Raw genomic sequence first — 22,186 nt, 5'->3', positions numbered from 1 at the left:
TGGGACACAGGCAAATAGTCACAAGATATGTTAAATAAGTCAATAATCTCTAAGACATGCCAAAGCTACATAGAATTAATAGAAACCATGATGGGACATATGTTGTAGCTGCCAGCCCCTGAAAGACACATGGACCACCAGAACTCAATGAATTATAGGGAACATACTCTTTATTCAGCCAGCTGGGTCTGCCAGGGGTACACAGACCCCAAATTAAGCAGCCCTGAAATGTAGAGATACAGAGTTTTTAAGCCCAAAATTTCATCCTTCATTCTATCTAATCACAAAGGTCTATTTTTCTTGTATTCACTACCTGTCAACCCACAGGTCGGTTGTGCAAGCAAGGGTACAGAAGCAGAAAGCTTATTGTTAGAATGTTATGTTCCTATGGGTGATAGCCTATGTTCCCATGGTGATAGCCATGTTCTCATGGGTGATAGCCAAGCAGTAATTTCCTGCAAGTAATAAATTTTTAGCTGTCATTTTTCAGCCACCATGCATACAGAAGTGTTACTTATAGATCAAAAGAATTACAAAAACCAAGTCATGAGCATGTCACATGTGGCCTGACAGCTCTGTCACCCCTAAACCAGCCACACATGGGTTACCCTAGTGTGATCCTATCCTAGCCCCATATACGCTCTATCCAAGAACCACAAATATAACCCACAGCTGAAGTTCGGTTTGAGCTAAATCCGGGGCCAGCAATGTGCCTGGGTCTCCTCAATACAGCAAGAGTATGTTCTGGTTCCTGGCACCTCTGATCTGTAGGCTCCCTTATTGCAGCCTCAACTTTGGTCTTCACAACCACATCATCAGTGAGCAGGGCTAAAGTGGTAGAGAAACTACGGGACCTGGGAGCACCGCACAGATGAGGAAGCATAGCCCTTCCTCTGCTGACACTCAACCTTCATGTGTTGACCTACCCGATCTATCTCCCTTTATTCTCACTGGGAGTTAGTCTGTGATATGTTTGTTTCATGACCCCTAGGTGAGTTTCTCTGGTAGGGTGCTTTGGAGTAACCATTGCATCGAGCTAATTTCCCACTCAACACATTTCCACATACTCATTTTTAGTACAATGTCTTACACAAATTAAACACAGACTCAATAAATATTACAGTAATGAATGGGTGAACGAATGAAAGAATGAATGAATTACAAGCTGGAAGAGCACATCCTTGCCTGAACTGGAAAAGACAGAAAGCATGGAGGTATGTTTCTTCCTTACCTGGCTGCCTAGAGCATAGGATTTAAAGAAGGCATGATTAAGTGTAGGAAGGTAGGCAGGAGTCACTCTAAGGGTTTAAATTTCATACTGAGGCATTTCAACTTTATCTTTTAATCAAAAGAAACCATTAAAGATTTTTAAGTAGTTCAAATTTTTAACTCAGATCAGGTCTGACTTTCTGAATAATCACTGTGACAGAAGAACAAAGATGGATTAAAAGAGAAAGAGACCAGAGGCAGAGGCCAGGTAGGAGTATAATGAACTGAAAACTTAACTGAGGAGATAAAAATATAATTAACCAGGTAGAAAAGATAGAAAGGTCAAAGTCAAGATGAGAAATTTATACCATCAGAGTTCAGATACGATTATGTGTGTGTGTGTGTGTGTGTGTGTGTGTGTGTGTATGTATAAACCCTGCTGGGTGCCAAAAATTCACTCATACTGCCTAATTTTAGCCTCTTAATTACTCCTTTAGGTGGTTCGATTACCCACTTTTATGCCTATAGAAACTATGTCCAGAGAACTATCCTAAGCCCCACACTAGAGTAGATCCAGGTTTTGTGGGGTCTGAAGCTTTTTACAATTTTTAAGCACTCTGTAATACAAAATTACAAATACAAAAGTACATTTATTCAGGATGAAAAAAGAAGTTGAAACTTTAAAAGCAAATATCACAAAGACCATAAAATGTAGTAAAATAACATGTTTTCATGAATTAACTGCCTGGGAACATTATTAATACTCTTTTCCTCTATTTTTTATCCATATATTCATTAACCTCTCCTTTGAATAACCATAATCTTGATTTTATATTGAAAGAATAGAAATATAATTTTACATGTTATTCTTACATCTTATTCTTAGCACAATTCAACGAATTTGTTTTTACCATTGATGGTTTTGAAACTTTTATCTTTACAACTCAGTATTGGTAATGTCATGGAAATTTTTAGAATTGTTGTCAAGTTCAGGAAGCTTTTATAAATTTTTTTTAACATAAGGATGTGAAGTGGTATCTCATTGTGGTTTAAATTTTTATTTTCCTAATTATTAGTGATGTTGAGAATCTTTTCACGTGCTTATTGACCTCAAAAATACATTTATCAGAATTATCCAGTTAATTACACTAAAGTGCTCACAAAAACCTTGACTTTTTTTCACTCATTAGTTAGTTCGCTCAATAAGATAACTAATTTTCAATGGATCAAACTATAGAGGATTTTTCTGGGAGTTGGGGACTAGGTTACAATCAGCAGAAACAGAGTTCTAAAATTTACAGAGGCTTCCGAGGATATCTGGATTATAGGCAGCATAATTCAGGGGTAGGAACTCACTGCACACATGGGTTTGCCATGACTAGGAGGCATTTTTATTGGCGGGGTATGGGTACTTATCATCTCTAAGTTTTGACAGTCATGGTTTTAAGGATATGTCCACCCCAAAAATCATATGTTGAAATCTAACACCACAAGTAATGGTATTTGGAGATGAAGCTTTTGGGAGGTGATTAGGTCATGAGGGTAGAACCTTCGTGGATGGGATTAGCACCCTTGTACGAAGACGCTGGAGAGCTTACTTATCCCTTCTGCCGTGGAAGGACATTGTGAATCAGGCACTGAATCTGCCGATGCCTTGATCTTAGGTTTTCAGCCTCCAGAACTGTGAGTGGTAAATTTCTGTTGTTTGTAAGTCACCCATTCTATGGTATTTTTGTTATAACAGCCTGAGCAGACTAAGACAAAGGATCTCTAGGGATCCTTCCAGCTTAGTCTAGAATCTCTGTCTCCACAACAGTTTTTAAATCCTCCCGTAAATATGTGTGTCTATTCTTACAGCACACTGCCATCTCCTTTACCATGTACCAATATTTGACAATTTTTGCCATAAAGAAATGTTAGACCATAGGCATTTATATTGGGCTCCTTCACAAACATGGAGTGGAGCCACGGGCAATGTCCCTGGTCACACTGACATCCTTTCATAGAAAATGCATACTTATGATCCTGTGTTAGTAACAGTCATCTGTAGACGCTGTCTCTTTCCAGCAGCTTCACAGAATGCATCAGACAGCAGATGGAAACTGTGAATCGATTCCATCTGACCTGTCTAAGCATCCTTTTCACAGACATGATCAGTGTCTGGACTAGTTTTGACTCTAATACTGTCACAAAGACAGACTATTACAGGCAACTGTGGATGATGTGACAATGAGTACAACCTCCTAAGGTATTAATTGACCTATAAGTTACACTATATATCTAAAAACTAGAAACTATTTCTCAATTGATAACTTCAAATAGCATAATGGGATAGTGCAATTTAGCTTTTAATGTCTAGAATGAGTTAACTAGCACACCTACAGAATGAAACATGGAGTACATCAGTCTATAACATGACTGCCAACATAAATTTCAGAGATGACTGCTATTACTAGGAAAAGGGGAAAGGTTAACTTCCCAGGTCAGAGACACATTTTTAATATAAAATTTTTAAACTGAATGCTGAAGTTGGGTACATGACATTTCGCCAGAATGTTCAAAAATCTCTACTAAGAGTTGCGAAACACCAGACCCCATTATGTATCGCAGTACCTGGCTTAGGACTAGGCTGTTAAAACTGAGTTACCATAGTGCTTATTCTAATCATCTCGTTGCAAAGATTTATACCTCAATCAGTTTATGACACTCAGAACCAATTCTGTTTAAGGCCTTAGATGAGAAAAAAAAAATTATTTATGTTTTTTAATTGCTTTAGCCAAATGGTAAAAATTAGGTGTTTATAAAATGTTAATTTTTAAATGAGTTCCATAGAACCTTCAAAAAGTTTTACTTAATGTAACTTTAAATGTCTTCATTCCATTGGTTTTAAGTGGCTATTTTTAATATTGGATATAGTTATCAATTTGTTAAAGTCAACAGCTGCACAAGTGTCAAATAATGTCAGTTCCAAAAAAAATGAACATCATATAATTTGAGATTATTATAAACTCAAAAAGTGCTGCTGATATTTATGACAGTTTTTTATATTTATATATGGATTTATAGCAAGAAAGGAACCATTTTTAGCTGAATGATTCATTTTAAATGAATTTTTCATCTATTTAAAATAGTCATAATGAATTTTCACCCTCTTTGAGAAATAGAAAATTACTTTGTCATCCTGATTTTCAGTATTTGAATGCTAAGGTACAAGTTAACCATCCCCTAGTACTTTGTGGTAAATGAAAAAAATGGTAATGGTGTTTGTATTTCCTATAGTACAAATCCACTGAATACTCTAAATACAAAACATGCAACTAAACAAACAAACAAAAAAGCTTATATTCTTTCACATATGGAAGCGCTCAAGTAATTTGGACTATGATATGGACACCCTGAAAAACTATGGGCAAAATCTGAATTCGAATGGAAAATAGATGCCTCAGAACAGCTTTGTCTTCATCTCCCCCAACAGTAAATCAAAAACCTACCACTCAAGTATAGTTCAACTGAAGATAAATACTGCAATTCTCCTACTCTTGATTATGAGAAAAATAGTTCAGATCTCAAAGGATAACTTGAGAAAACAGAGGAAAATTGAAGTTGGAGAGAAAGGAAGTGTTCGTGTATCAGGAGTGGAAGGAACAAGGCTTTGATTTAATCATCTACTTATCTCAGCAATCTGCTCTTAATTAATATTACCCTTGATAGAGGATTGAGTGGAAGCATACTTCTTTATGTAGAAATTTCTCAGCAAGATTCCTACAGTTAAAATGAGGATGAGGAAAAATATGGGAAGGATGGGAGAGAAAGCCAAAAGCAGAAAATTGTTTTTGCGATCCTTTAGAAATGCAGGTAAAACTTTCTTTTTGAAATAGTAGACACCATGATTTTCCTGCAGAGAAAATGGCCAAGGCTTTGTCTCTCTGGTACATTTGAATATGCAGGGCATCAGCACATTGATCAACAGAACCTCAACTGAATCCTTTTATATATAATACTTGCTTCCAAAGACCTGAGATAGGGTAAACAATAGACCCACAGATTAACTTCCTTTTCTGGTTTCTTCTAGTGACAATAAATGACTACCTTTAATTCTCTTAACTTTTAATTCTCTTCTTGGAAGAGAATTTAAAGTTAAGAGACCAATGGAGGTTAACTAGACTTATTGTGATCATTTCACAGTACATACATGTATCAAATCAGTATGTCATATACATGAAACTAATATATATTCTATGTCAATTATACCTTTATAATAAATAAATGCAGTTAAGGGAGGTGCTCGACTTTGCTTGTCCAAGCTCCAGAATGCTTTTCCATCCAGTACTTCAGAGTCTGCAGTGTTTCCAGTTGTCCCTTCATCTCTGCTGTTCCAAGCCCAATTCCATATTTTATTTGATTACCTTTCCCATCTGAACATGCATAAGAAGGGTTTCTTTCCTGGAGGTTTGATACTCTATGTAAAAAGGTTCATAATTTGCAACTCCAGATGAGAGATGTTCAGAGAAGAGGCATTTTTTATGATCCATGTAAGGTGCCCCAAACACCCCCACAGGTCTCTCTTGAAACTAGACCGAGATTGTTATTGGCCAGTGTCTCTCGATATGTCTGTCAGACTCTTCACCCCCATCTTGGATCATAAGGTCTTAAAGTCTAAACACTTATTAATAACATTAGTTGTCATTTATTGTGCCCTACCTATGTTATATCCTGTGCCAGACATTCTATATCTATTATTTCATTTCATTTTACAACTTTATCACTCCCCCCCAAAAAGCTACTATTATTCTCATTTTTACAAAAGAGAGATTATAGCTGACATAGCAGTACCACTATTGAAATCCAATCTGTCTTCGATTTCATCACTTTCCCCTGCCATGACCCCAGTGCCCACAGAAATATTCATAGAAGGAAAGTAATAAAGTGGAAAACCTTTTTTTTTTTTTTGGTTCCACTCCAGTTACATAACAAGAGTAGCTCATGGTCTCCTTGAGTTATTTCATCTGCCAAATGAAGTAGCTGAATATGTACTAAAAAGTTTACCCAGAGAACAAACAAACAACAAACAAACAGAACTGTGATTGGCTTTCATTCTTCCTGGGTCTGGATATCTATGCAAGAGACAAGAATGTTCAAGCTTTTTCTTTGTCATTATCTCCTTGAACTTGTATTTTCTATGGAATTCAGTGCCTGTCACATTTTTCTCAAACTCTATGATATTGACTTTACTCCTTGGCTCTGGATTTCATTTGTACTGTCCCAGAGCTAGTCATTCTCTTTAAATTCTGCAAGCGAATATGGTTTCCAATAGGTATCTGAGCTCAGTTATGAGCACTGATCTCCAAGCTACATCGTTTTATTCTCTAAATATCTTCAAGACATTGTCCAGAAACCACCCACAAGAGCAGTTACCAAGCTCAAACACGAGAGGCAAGATGCTCTTGGAATTCTCATTTCTAAGATTTACTTGCCTAATCTGAATTTGAGAAATCAAATTTAACTGTCAGAGTAAAGGACTGATCTAAAGAAATCATATTTAAAATAGCCTATGTCAAAAATTCTCAAATCCCAATTATTGTCTAATTGTGCAAGAACTCAGTAACGTTGCATTTCACTAGGAATTGGCACCAACTAAACAATTAAAGTTGATGCATGTGCCAGAGACTCAATATACCAGGGAAATATTTAGAAAATAATTGAGATTTCACTGGTAAAGAATAGAGGTGTTGAAAAGAAGAAGAAAAAAACATGAGATGATCCCGTACACAACGCTGTACTGTTTTGGCATTTACTGGACCCACAATGCTGCCAGCCTATTTCCATACATTTAATCTGTACGCCCCTATCCAACAAAATATAAAAAAGATGTTATAAATTGCTAACCATGTTTGTTGAAGTATAGATTATTTTTAGAGTCCCACTAAACCATTTCTCCTTATTTTTATTACCCAATAAAAAAGAAGTTAAACCAACAATGACATTAAAATGGCATTAAGATTTATAGAACAAAGCAAATCCTAAGAAGCTCTTCCAGTTTTGCCCTAGGTAGCATGTCTATCAAGGAACCAGCCTCCATCTGGTTTGCCAGTATCCTCACACATTCTATTTGAAGAAAGCTATTATTAACATAATTTCATGTATAATTTTTGAAAAGGCAATGGTAGCATCACTAAATACATTTTACACAGGAAATTGTACCTTAAATCTAAGAACTGATAGCTATATAAATCCACATGTGGTTTTATATATCAAATAATTGTCTCCTAGAGAGAAAATATTTTCCAATTGTATTATGTGTTTGAACTCATGTGAAAATAGGTTAAATATCTACTGTTTCTTGTTTGTTTGTTTGCTTGCTTGCTTTTTATAGATGTTATTTTAAAAATTATTTCTTATGCTGAGATCTTTAAAACCTACTCTTTAAGCAACTTTCAAATATGCCATACAATTTTATGACTTATAGTCACCACTGGACACTACATCACTATGTCTTATTTTATAACTGAAAGCTTGTACATTTTGACCTCCTTCACCCATTTTGCCTACCACCCACACCCTTCCTCTGGCAACCATCGGTCCGTTATCTGTATCTGTAAACTGTTTGTTTTTGTTTGTTTCGATTTTAGATTTCACATACAAATGAGATTATATGATGTTTGTCTCTCTCTGTCTAGCTTATTTAATTTAGCGTAATTTCTTCATGGTCCATTTATGTCATTGCAAATGGCAAGATATCCTACTTTTTATGGCCGAATAATATTCTAATCTGTGTGTGTATCATATTTTCATTTATTCATAAACACTTCAGGTGTTTCCATATTTTGTTATTGTAAACAACACTGTAATGAACTTAGGGGTACATCCACTGTTTTTAATTAAAACGAAAAGTTCAAATAAACCCAACATATCAAAACTCATATTTGCATAAAAGAAGGAAGAAGAAGAAAAAAAAAAAGGAGAAAAAAGAGTACCTCACTTTCAAAAGAATCTATAACAGGATCTTTTTAAAATATTCTTTCAGTCTACAGTAATGCTACCCTGAACAAACTCGATACTGTCTGATCTTGGGAGCTAAGCAGGGTTGGGTCTGGTTAGTACTTGGATGGGAGACCACCTAGGAAGACCAGGTGCTGTAGGCATAAAAAATAAAAAAATAAGAGATTGTAAGCTGACAAGGTCCTTGCAATCTGTGAGGTCAAGCAAGGGTTGCTTCACCTAAAAAAGAAAAAAAGAAATATTCTTCTGCAGGAATCCATTATATACTTGTCCTTTGTTTACACAGCCAGACACACAATCTTTTTTAAAGAGCAAAATATATCCTTTTTATTTGTTTCAGAGGTTTGTACCATAACTGAAATCCAAAATCCTTGGCCTGGCATGCAAAGCCCTCATAGTGGGGTCTCATCTAACACTAACAATCTTCTTTCCCGTAGAAGCCCATTCCTCACCATTCTCTAGCTACAGTTCACTGCTTGCCCTTCTCCAAAAATATAAAGATTGTATTTTCATTTCTAGTTTGTTCCTGCCTTTCTTTCAGCCTAGAATTTCCTTCTCCTCTTTTCCTTGCCAGCAGAATTCATACTCAACAAATTCTAACTCCTTAACAAAATTTCCCCTTTTTAATCCTTAGAAATCAATAATAAGTAAATAATGGAGAAAGAGACACATCTTTTATACAAAAGAATTCCATATAATTAATGTAGATGTTACCCTCACCCCTGCTCCCTTCAAGAAGTTGTGCTTAGTGATTAGCTTCCAAAGGGTAGAGTAGGGAAAGAGGGGATGGGGACTTACCAATGAAGCCAGCTGACAAACACTACCTTGGCCAGGTGATCAAGGTTAACATCATCAATGAAAAGCGATGTCAAGAACATGAGCCTTTAATATTACTGTCGAGAGCATGTACCTTTAATATTACGTGTAAGTGATACTTCACCTCTGGTCATTTTCTCAAAAACTTGTCATAGCAGTCTAATCATGAGAAAGAGCAAACAAATACAGATGGAAGGATATCTATAAAACACCTGAACAGCTCTCCTCAAAATTGTCAAGATCATTCGAAACAAGAAAAATCTGAGAGACTATCACACACTGGACAAGGCTGAAAAGATCTAGTGACTAAATTCAGTGTGGTCTCCTGGTTTAGGACCTGGACCAGAAAAAGTAAATTAGGGAAAAACATAAAACCAAATAAAGTGTGAAGTTTAGTTCATAGTAATATGAATGAAACCCTTTTTGGTTTTCTAGTTGTAACTAATTTACCATAGTATTGTAAGATGTTAAGGGTAAGAGAAACTGGATGAGAGATATATGGAAACTTCGTATTCTCTTTGAAACCTTTTAATAAATCTAAAGCTATTCTAAAATTAAGTTAATTTTTTTAAAGTGAAGCATACATATTGAAAATACTATACATAACCGGAAAAAATGATAAACTGGATCTTACCAAAATGTAAAACTTTGCTTTGTGAAATACCCTATAGAAAATATGAAAATACAAGCCACAGCCTGGGAGAAAATATTTTCAAATCACATATATGACAGTGGATTCATATTTACAACACATAAAGAACTCTCAAAACTCAACAGTAAAAATAATCAAACAATCCAATTTTAAAAAATGGGCAAAAAACGTGAAGAGACATTTCATCAAAGAGAATATACAGATGACAAATGACAAGATTTTTACATTAATAAGCATTAGAGAAATAGAAATTAAAACCACAATGAGCTATTACTATATACCTATTAGAGAATAAAATAAAAAATACCACCACACCAAATGCTAGTGAAAATATAGAAAAATTGAATCTTTCATACATTGCTAGTGGAAATTTAAAATAGTAAAATCACTCTGGATAGGAGAAAGATAATTTCTCACAAAATAAATATGTGCTTACCATTTTACCTAGCGATTGCTCTCTTAGGTATTTAACACAAAAAAAATAAAAAGTTGCAGTCATCCAAAAATTCATAAACAAATTGTCATAGCAGCCTTATTAGTAATTGCCAAAAACCTGGAAACAACTCAAGTATCTTTCATTGAGCGAATGGTTAAACAAACTGTGGTACATCCATACAACTGGATACCATTGAATATCATTCAGTAATAAAAAAGAATGAGCTACAGAAAACAATCTGGATGGATCTCAAGAAAATTGAGATGCTTAGTGGAAAATGCCAGTCTCAAAAGGTTATGTACTGTATGATTCTATTTATATAGATTTTATACAGCATTTGTGACATGACAAAATTATAGAGATGAAAACAGATTAGTGGTTGGTGAAGGCTGAGGGGTCAGGGGCAGACAGGGATCCTAGCCATAAAGGATAGCACAAGAAATCCTTGTAATGGAGCAGATCTTTCTGTCTATTGTTTGTGGTGGTGATCACATGAACCCGGAGATGTGATAAAATTTCATAGAATTAAATACACACACATAGACAATATTTTTCAAAACTGAAATAGCTGAATCATAGCCACCTAGTTTTATCTAATCGATTCAATTATATATATGTGTGTGTGTGTGTGTGTGTGTATATATGTGTGTGTGTGTGTGTGTACATAATTTCTCACACACACCTTGAAATAGAACACCTATATAATCTAGTCAATTCTGTCATGTCAGAACGATATATCCCAGAGACCAGGGGTTCAACAAATGGAAGCTCTACTATCAAAGCATCTGTATAATTTTGTTGTTGACCTGCTGTATGAGCCTCATGGAAGACATTTACTACTTCGCTCTGTCAGATGAAGCCAGAATCCTACAGCATTTCTCTAATATCCCTCAGTGGATGTTCACTTATTACTCTCTGCTCTTTAGACAAAATCATGCAACCAATTGAAATGTACCCATTCCCACAATTATTGAATACAGTTTTTCTCTATAACTGCAAGCATGTCAGGTTTGTTTGTTTGATTTTTCTTTATTTCAAATGTCTTGTTGAAATCAAGATAGTCTCTATCTACAACTTTCCCTAATCTATATTCGTCACATAGGAAACCTCCAAAGAAAACGTGATTAGTGTAGAATGGCCTGGTCTTATATAATCCATTCTGACTTGTAAAGATTCTCTTTCTGTGAAATGATTATAATATAGAATTTGTTAGGGAACAGTACTCAGTTTTCTAATCTATAATCTCAAGGTGTACCTTTATTATATTTTCTGAAAATTGAAACAATGGTAATAGCCTTTATAATACTCACAGTCCAGAAAGATAAAATCGCAAATAAAAATCTTTGAACAAGATGAAATATGGGTGAGGGTGATTCTGCCTTAGTGCAGGAATTAGGGAGTTTTCGGCTCCAAAGCACCAGTGAACTTTAGGCACATTCTAACAATTAATGTGTGCTGAATAAACAGTTGTTGAATAAATAAATAAATAATAAATAGGTAAAGTAAACCCACAGTTGTACACAATATTTACATATGTATATTTTTGTTTATTATATATATAATTTCAAAATTTCTAGACGACATTTATAAGGCATGGCATATATCTATGGCACAGCTATGAAAATGAGAAAAAGCTTTATGTAGGAATATGAAAAGATACCTAAAATATCATATTAGGTAGGATAAATGAAAACAGAAAATTGCAAGGACATACACATGTAATTACACATATATATACACACACACAGAATAATAGTATTTGTTAGTGTATAGATAGAAACCTAGCAAAATATACAATAAGCCATTAATAATTATCCAGATAAGAAATGATAATGGACAACTTTGTATTCTACTTATTCCTTTAATGTTTGATTTCTTGATATAAACATTGTGCAGACTGAAAAAATAATCTAATAAGAGGAGCAGGCATCGCACCATTTAAAAATCAAAGAATGGTGTAGATTGGGAATAGTTTTTTTTAATATCACATCTAGCAGCCTCCATGTCCCCAATACATCTAACACATACATCAGGAGTTAGAGACTGAGGAATGATGGTCAACATCATCTTATATACCAAATTAACTAGTTTGGGATTCATGTTTTCTACAGAGAATGAGATTTTTTAAAGGTTGTAATATTATCAAGTCTGAATTTTAAAAGATAACTCATTCATTATTTTTATTGTTAGTTATGACAACTCTGTCCATCTTGGAGCTATATCTTTACGATCATATAAGCCACACTAATTTTTTGAAATGTCACTTCTCTGCCAATTCCTCCTCTTTTTCTCATTGAGATGCCTCATAATTGTGTGAGAACAACCTGCTTCAGAGTCACCCATTCTTCTACAGCCCCATTTCCTTCAGAGTGTAGCTTTGTGCCCATTGACTCTTCTCTGATCTTTTTGAAGTAAAGTAAACCCACAGTTGTACAAAATATTTGTATAAGTATGCTTTTATAGTTTCTAAGGTAATATGATCACTTTCCTATTTTCTATCATTGTCCAGGAGCCAGTTTTTCCTTATTGTCCAAAGTAAGTCTAAAGTAGGTTTTCATCATCGATTCCTCTAATTCTCAAGGCCCAGCCCACTCACTTGCCATCACTGTTGAGCTGAGAAAACCGATGTCCCAAACAAGCTCAATGATCATTTAGAGGCACAGAGCCAGATCCACAATCAAGGAGCTTGACCTTGGACTCAGAGTTCTCTTCTACACTGCATGAGACATAGGTAAGTGTGTGGCTGGGGAGAGGGTGTGGACAAGAAGCAATTTTCTTCTCTGAGTGAGCACTTTTCTTTTAAATGCGTGAACCTCTTACAAAAGGTGGGAGTGAATGAGAAAGAGGAATTATAGCTTATTTCTAAAAAATTAATTTAAATCTCAGATAGACTAGTTCTTGTTCTTACTTCAAACTCCAATCTTTTTAAAAGACCCAGTTAATGTGCACTTACAACATAACATGAGGCTCAGCATTTTAATAAGAGTCAATTCAGGTGTCTAAATCCTATTAGTCTTGTCTCTTGAGTTTTTTTTTCTCTGTTATAGATACTGGTCTATGGCCTGTTAGGAACCAGGCCTCACAACAGGAGGTGAGTGATGGCGGGTGAGCAAATGAAGCTTCATCTATATTTGCAGCCACTCCCCAGTGCGAGCATCACCGCCTCAGCATCACCTCAGATAATCAGGCATTATATTCTCATAGGAGCACTGGTCCCTGATGCCAAAACGTTTGGGGGCCACAAACACAGGCTGGGGAAGATGTCAGTGAGATATTTCTTCCTGTTCTTATCTATCCATCTATTGCCCTGTAATACTTAACCTACCTACCACCACTACCACCACCATCACTAAAATATTAATATTTTAGCAGGAAAAAAAAACAGCAGGGAAAATAAATTTGCGCATATGCACTTGGATGATGTTAAAGCAACAGAAGACCTAGTCCTGCCCCATTCAGATTTCAAGAAATGAGTGGAAATCTCTGAAGCATCACTAAAACTCTGATCTAGAATTCCTACCAGCATGAGTGCTATGTCCTCCCACAATTGAGGGCTTGCCACGTAATAAAGAAAAGTCATGAAGAGTAACTTTCAGCAGAGCAAGACGCCTGACATCTGCTACCATGGCTGTTTGCAACCCACATGTGGGAAGGCAACCTCAGGAGCCCGGGCGAAGTCTCAGGCGGGCTGGAAAGTCCCAGCAGATGCTGGTGTGGTTCGTGTAACCGGAGCAATCAAGGACCTGTCGTTGTCTGTGGGATTACACATACTTTAGTCACAAACAGATGTGCAGGAAAGCACTTCAGAGGAAACAAAGTTTCTCAAATCACCTGTCAATACTCCAGTTAGGAAGATCATGCAGACAAAGAAAATATTTCACCAGCCCACAGATTTGTGTGGTCCATCCTTCTTGGCCACAGGACAGAAATAATGAAATAGCTTATACTATCATTATCCCCATTTACCTAGAGCAAATGACTGCTTTTTCTGAAACCATGGGCAAAATTGTTATTTAAAACTCAGTGACAGCTGATCCTCATAGTTTCCTGGAGCAGAGGTTGGAACATGGGACCATAGGATTTTAGATCTGGAAGGAGCCTTCAAATTCTCCCCTGAATTCCATGCATATCCGCTGTCACCAAGTCACTCCAGAATTCCAATCTCTCTTCACAGTGCCCTGGCTAGGCTCTTAGACCTTGCCATTGGGCTCTATTGTTTAAAACAACTGAAAAATTTTCTCCTCTTTCAAGAAGGTTAAAGATTACTTTCTTTGAAGCCTTCCCAGAAACCCCAGACAGAGGCAGAGCCATTTCTGTCCTCTAAGGGGCTTTGAATTTATTTTTGTTATAGCATGTAAAACACTGCATCGTAATTATTTGTTTGCCCGTCTTTCTCCACTTCTCATTCCCCTAAAAAAAAAAATCGCCACAAAGTTATGACTTACATGAAGACAATGACTTTATCTCACATTTTATTCATCTTTGGAGGCTGATAGATGAAGGAATAAAGAGGAGAAAGGAATTTGTTGTAATGAAGCCAGAGTAGATGCGTAATTATAGTTGCATACACACGTATTTAAACAGAATCTTTGACATGTTTTTATGTGGATAAGATGCTATTATTTGATTAGGGCTATTATTTTAGCCATTCATAATACTTTTAAAATAGAGACCTCTGAGAGAAGAGGAAGGTTTTTAAATTCTCACTAATCATTGCAAAATAAAAGCATAAAGGTGATTGATTGTGTGGTTTCAGTTAAAAGACTTTTCTGTTTCAAGACTGAGTCTGTGGCATCTAGTTTAAAATGGCTTCTTAGAAGTGCATCTTTTCTCTTTACTGCAATAAGAATACACAGAAAAGGCATAAAACTACTACTCTCCAAGATCTAGGACTGACAATCTTAATAGAAAAATCTAGAAAAATTTTTTACTCTTTACTACAGTAAGAATACAAAGAAAACACATAAATCTGTACTACTCTCCAAGATCTAGGACTGACGGTCTTAATAGAAAAATCTAGGAAAAATTCCAGATTCGCTAATGTCACTGAATGCAGAGCCCTAATGAGAGGCCTATCCATGCTGTGATGCTGCAGCAATCTTTGTCCGTCTACCCTCACTCAGCCCATGCCACCCTCCACCTATCTCCACTGACACCCAGAGCCATTCCTCACAGATTCAGAATCTGAAGCTTAGTCTAGGATCATTTAGTTGCAAGACAAAGAAGTCCACTTAAGCTCACTGAAGTAAAGGAATGATAGATGGAGACCATAGAGGCCAGTTGGAAGGAAGAATAGCCTCTCAGGTATTAAAGCTGAATGGAAAAGCTCAAAAACTAACTATCACTTCCATAGCTCAGAAGCCACACTGTCCCAGCTCTGCTTTTACCTTCATCTCCCTCTCTTCCACCAGGCTCTGTATGTTTGGAGTGTGATGACTATGACTCCCAGCCCAAGAGCTTACAGAGTCTGACTCTAGGTCCTGTTTCTGTACTTCTAGGATGCAGGCTCTGAGTGGCCCAGTGTTGATTGGGGCCCATAGCATGGTAGAGAGAATGGGGTTGCAGAGCACATCACAGACCCATTCCTGATGTGGCAGGAAACAGGCCTGGTCAAGCTCCTTGGAAGTACTCTACTTCCATCTTCTAGAAAAACAATTGTGCAGGATAGAAAGATGGATGGAACACATCAGATTATGGCATGTATATGTATTAGTGAGCTAGGGCTGTTGTAACAAAGGACCACAGACTAGATGGCTGAAACCCAGAGATTTACTATCTCACAATTCTGGAAGCTGGAAGTCCAAGATCAAGTGATTAGCAAGACTGGGTCCTTTTAAGAGCTGTGAATCAAAGATCTGCTTAGCTTTTGGATTACCATTTTTCCTTAGGTCTTTTGACATTATTTTTCCTCTATATACATCTCTATGACCAAATTTCCTCTTTTTATGTCATTAGATTAGGGCCCACCATAATGGACTAATTTTTTAATTAAAATATAATTAACATATATTAGTGTCAGGTGTTTGACATAGTGATTTAATATTTGCATATATTGCCCAATGATCACCACAATAAGTCTGGTTAACATTAAACACCATACATTGTTACACTTTTTTTCTTGTAATCAGAATTTTAAAGATTTAGTGTTTTGGTAAATTGTAAATATACAAGGCAGTATTATTAACTGTAGTGCCCATGCTGTACATTACATCTCCACGACTTGCTTTTTTTATTACTGGAAGTTTGTACCTTTTAATGCCCTTTACCTATTTTCCCCACCTCCCATGCCTCTCCCTACCACCTCCACTGCTAGAAAACAGAGAATCACCAATGCATCCGCTGCGAGTTCATTTTTGGTTTTTGTTTTGTTTGTTGTTTTTTCAGATTGCACATTGAGATCATACACTATTTGTCTTTCTCTGTCTTAGCATAATTCCCTCAAGGTCCATCCAATGGACGAATGGCAGGATTTTTTTCTTTCTAATGACTGAATAATATTCTATTGTATATGTATGTATATAACATTTTCTTTATCCACCATCCACTGACAAACACTTAAGACGTTTTCATACCTTGGCTATTGTAAATAATACTGAAATGAACATGGGAGTGTAAATATCTTTTTTAGTTAGTGTTTTCACTTTCTTTGGATAAATATCCAGAAGTAGAAGAGCTGGGTCATATTGTAGTTCTATTTTTAATTTCTTGAGGAATGTCCATACTTTTTCCATAGTGGCTGCAACAATTTACATTCTCGCTGACAGTGCATGAGAGTTCCCTTTTCTCCACATTTTTGTCAACACTCGTTATTTCTTCTTTTTGATGACAGTCACACTAATGGGTGTGAAGTAATATCTCATGGTTTTGATTTGCATTTGATTTAATTTCCCTGATGATTAGTGATGTTGAGCACCTTTTCATGTGCTTTTTGACCATCTGTGTGTCTTCTTAGGAAAAATACCTATTCAGATCCTCTGCTCATTTTTAAATCTTTTTTATTTCTATTGAATTGTATGATTTCTTTGTATTTTTTTGGAGATTCGCCCCTTATCAGATACATGATTTGTGAGTATTTTCTCCCATTTGGTGGGTTGGCTTTTCTTTTTCTTGATGGATTAATGGACTCACGTTAACTTGATTACCTCAGTAGAGATTCTAGCTCCAAATAAAATCATCTGAGCTTTTGGGAATTAAGTCTTCAACATATGAAATTGTGGGGGATGGGGACATAATTGTCTCCATAATAGTGTTGTTCCAAATTTGCAGACACATAGCAACTTGGGAGGTGTATTTAATGTCCTATTGTCTCACAGTGGCATACTCTCTTGGCATATCTAGGGCTGGTAAAGTGGATATTCATCAGAAATTCAGGACAAGGTGAGGGGTTATATGGGCACCAATCTGCCGTCCAGGTGTGGCCCTGGGAAAACCATTTGCAAGTTGACTCAAATAGCTAAGAGTCAGTACCAGTAATTTAAAAAAATGTGAAACAAGATGACCACAATAAAATCACATTTACTTCTATAACATTGACAGAAAATTAAAACGATACTCCATTCTGAAAAGAATGTGGTTAGAGGAACACACACATACGTTGCTGAGGGGAATAAAAAATGGAACCACAGTTCTGGAAATAACTTGGTGATTTAATCAAGGGCCTTTAAAAAAAAAAAACTATATAATTTGACAACGTGCCTGAATTTAGAAAATTTTCTTCAGGAAATATTAAAGGCTATATTAAAATTTTTCTATAAAACAATGTCCTTCCCAACATTGATTAAAATAGTAAAAAATTTGTGAAGCTACCTCAATGCCCAATAAGAGAGGATATGGCATATTCATATAATGGAGTACTACAGAAAATTAAATTAGGAATTTTCAAATAATGTGTTTTGATAAAAAAAAATTATGACATAATATTAAGTTAAATAAGCCTTGAATACATAATACATAATATAACTAATTGTGTTGAAAATAGTCTCATAAAAGAAATAATGGATATCTTAGCAATTATTATCTTTTAATGATAGGATTAGAAATTATTTTTATTTTTTATTTTTTTATTTTCATATTTCCAAAACATTTTATAAGAAGCATATTTATATGTTAATGCTATAAAGCAAAAGGATAAAATTTTTTAACATTTTGCACCCTTTTCTATTTGGTTTCTCCTTCTTTCTTCCTTTGTTTTCCACTGGAGCTATATATTAAATAGTTACTAAGTCCTCACAAAGTCTATTATCCTCTTTTATTCATTAGCTTTAGGCCTATTTCTCATTACTATTACATTCATTATACCTTTATCCATATCTTGAAGCTGATGAAACTTACATAAGAATCTCAACTTGTTTAAATTGTTATCACTAAGTAAGAATGCACTTGCCTCTCTGCTTCAACCGAATAGTGGCACTGGGATAAAGTACTTTTAGTAAATGAAAAAGTGACTAACGGCAGAATCATATTAAGAATTATAAGGACTAGAATTAGAAATAATCTGACTGAATTACTGTAACTTATAAATTATATTTTACTATATGTATATTGCAATTCCTACCTTGTAGTTTCTCCATGGTAGAGATAAGCTGTCTCTCTAAAAGAAAGATAGAAATAATAGAAGTACAAATGGAAATAGAAATAAACATAAGAGTAAATATAAATACAAATACAAAGGTATTTATTAGTGTGGCATTATAAATTTTTTATGAGCTTTTTTCAAACCTTTGTTCTCACAGGAAGATTATTCTAAAGAAGGAATTTGATCATGTTAATTTCCCAGGTTGAAATTCTTTTAGTGGCTGCTGTGTGCTACCTAAATCTACCTTCAGAACTGAATATTCATTTCCTCAGTTATCGGTAATGTTGGGGGCTAATGGCTATCAATGGAATGACCCTCCGGGAGTTGTCCTCAGCCAAAGGCAGCAGATTTACCCAAGGTCATCCCCTCCAGTAATGGCCCACGTCTAATCACTAGTCAATGCGGTGATATAAAGGCTTGTCCACCTTTTCTTTAATCAGAACAAATCTGAGGGTCACCTCAGGTCTAGAGCTTTTTGTGGGGTTTGCTTTGCAGTTCGCTTCTTCCCTCTTCTCATTCCTACTTCCTTGTAGATGTTGGTCCTGAGAACATTTCCTAATAAATACTTCTACACACACACACACACACACACACACACACACACACACACACAAATAATAATCTCTGTCACAGTGTCTGCACCTGAGGGCCTAATCTAAGATGTGGTGTCAGGAATGATCTGAGGAAGATAACTCTAAAATGAAGTTTTGGAAGTAGATTAACCCTAGTGAGCTGGCTATGAAAATCACATCGCTGATGGTAGATGAACATGAATGGCCCCAGGTACTCTGTAGCAGTAAAATTAATTTTCACCAGTAGCGAATTGTGATGGGATACCAATGGAAAGAAATGCACTGGAATGGAAATTATCTCAGTGGTGAGAAATTTCAGCTAAGTAGAAAAGGAGGACTATGAAATCAAATAGCCACTTTTAGGAATGCACTGAGGAAAACAATAAAAGGTTGATAATGAGTAATCTGGGTAAGTCTAAGAGCCAGAGAGCTTCTTTGGCATGATATAGAGTAACTCTTATCTTCTGCAGCTGAAAGGAAGAAAAGGTTAAAATCAAATCTAGGACATATTTATGAGTAGGCGATCTTTGTGAGAGGTTGAATCCTCAACGCTCGAAAGTCTTCTATGCCAAGGTCAAGGCGCTTGGAAAGGGGTAGGGCCCTGAGACACATGATAGGAATATTTGGGCTCATGCATGTGAACATTTTGAATTCTAGATATCTTTGAAATCTCTGGGCCTGCTAGAGTTGCCTACTTTCTCTTATTAAAGACTAGAATGATCTTTTCTTGCTTAAAGATGATAAACTGGTCTCTGTATTGCTGAGATAACACACACCTCCTTTCGGACCTACCCTCAAATCCTCTCTTAGACACAAACCAATAACTAAGGTTAAGTCATAACATAAACTTTCCAGATACTAGGACAGTACCAGGCTTAATAAGAGAGGAAAGTACTATCCCCCCAAAGAAGCTATAAGACCAACTTAACATGAACCAACAGAAATTAATATATGGGACTGTATTTTGGAGGTCTGGCTCAAGTGAGGCAGAATAGTTGTATAAAGTTTATTTATATGGAGGTACTCTCCCATGATACAGGATTGAATATCATGGCAAATTCCCCTGAAGACAGAGGGGGAATTGCCATGCTTGAATGATTCTTAGAACATTGGAGATGGCAACAGTTCATGTATATGAAGTGAACATACCAGAAGGACCATGACAGACAATAGACTAGGGGATCAAAGACTCAAATAAATAGCCATGCTTCAGAGAACATACTACTCAAGGCTAGAAAACCAACCAGCTAACTATATTCTCTTGGCTGCATGGGAGATACCATTTACCAAATAATAAAAAATACACTGGTTACAGGGAAACTGTGTCACTGAGAATCTCAGAGGTGACTGTAAGCCAGGTCTGAAAACAAGAGATGATGATATAGGCCTGGGTTCCTTGATAGCAATAAGGATGATAAAATCCCCCCAAAAGTAGCATTTGGGTGGTGCACTTAAACATCAGAAGCAAGAGGGGAAAATTTTTATAATAAATGCAAGATCATGTGGCAACCAAAAAGCAACGGTTATACTTACAAATAAAACAGATGGATAGACAGCAAAGGTAATGTCCAGTCTACACAATCAAGATGAAACGAAGATGGACAATCAGAGGACTAAGAAGAGCTGCTCCAGCAAAATGGCATAATCACTTCTCCAGTTTCTATACCTGTGTTCAGACCTAGATTCCCCAGACTAAAGGAGAGTCCAGGTCCCTAGGCAGGAGAAGTCTGTAATACTACAGCAAGTATGTTCACTAGTGACATCTCCAGTCCTTTTATCAAAGGACAGGTGGTCCTTCACTTGAGTAGTAATACACTGGGAAAAAGAAAATACCTAAATATTTCAATGACTGTGGTATGCAGTGTCTGAGTTGATAAGGTGCCTAGAGACCCAAAGCATCATTTTGGCCTGCCTGTCTGAGTAGGGATATATGAAAGCCAGGTAATAACTGGTGTCCTGATTCAGATATGCCCTATAGAGGATACACTGTGTCCATGACCAACCCGGTGGCCATTTCTTCTGCCACCCAAATTATATTTTGAAGGACATATGTAAGAGTTGGAAGAACTTATGCATTAATCCCTTAATATGTGATATAAGAGCTATTATAGTAAATAAAGCCAAGTAGAAGTCTTTGAACACTCCACATATGTCCACCTGCCTATATAGTAAATTGAAAATAGCTTTGTATCCTGGGGGAATTTCAGAGATTAGTATTACCCTTAAAACCAAATAGAATATAGCAATGTTGGTCCCCAACATAACTACATTGAATCACCAGGCTAGTCCCTAAAACTCCAGGCAGATAGTAGAGAAGGACAACAGACTAACTACAATCTCAGTGAAAAAGTAATCCCAGTTGTGCCACATGTGGTATCTTTGCTAATGGAATTTAATAATGCTTACCACTTCAAAGTCTTGAGGACACCTTCACTTCTGACCAACTGGCTATAAACCCAGGGGCTCCCATAGCCTCCTCAGTTTTAATAATTCACTAGAGAAACTCACAGAACTTACTAAAACTGCCATACTAACAATGAAATTTTTATTATAAAAGATACAGACAGGAACACCAAATGAAGAAACATATAGAGTAAGATTGGGTACAGGTGGAGTGTACGAATCTTCCATGCCCTCTTCTCATGAAATCCAAGTGTGATGCCCTCCTAGCATATTAGTGTGTTCATGAATCAGAAATCTCCACTGAGCCTCAGTGTCCAGAGGTTTTATTTGGCATGCTTGATTAAATTATCACCCATGTGCTTGAACTCAAATCAGTCTCTCTCCCTCCCCAAAGTTCTAATCCTCTAATTACATGGTTGCTCTTTCAGGTAACAAACCTTCCATCCTGAAACTATCAAGGAAGCTACCATGCATTACCTAATTAGAATAACAAAGACAGTCCTATTATTCAGGGAATTCTAAGA

General features: G+C 36.1%; 1 pseudogene; it reads left to right on the top strand.

Moving 5' to 3' along the window:
- The first annotated feature begins 8,232 nt into the window (after positions 1–8,232).
- On the top strand, positions 8,233–8,351 carry LOC118606203 (annotated as a pseudogene).
- Positions 8,352–22,186: the final 13,835 nt, after the last annotated feature.

The sequence above is a fragment of the Rousettus aegyptiacus genome, unplaced genomic scaffold (genome assembly GCF_014176215.1).
Source record: "Rousettus aegyptiacus isolate mRouAeg1 unplaced genomic scaffold, mRouAeg1.p scaffold_m13_p_7, whole genome shotgun sequence".
NCBI classification, from domain to species: Eukaryota; Metazoa; Chordata; class Mammalia; order Chiroptera; family Pteropodidae; genus Rousettus; species Rousettus aegyptiacus.
The sequence above is the reverse complement of the archived record's forward strand: the minus strand, read 5'-3'. Positions and strand labels throughout refer to the sequence as shown.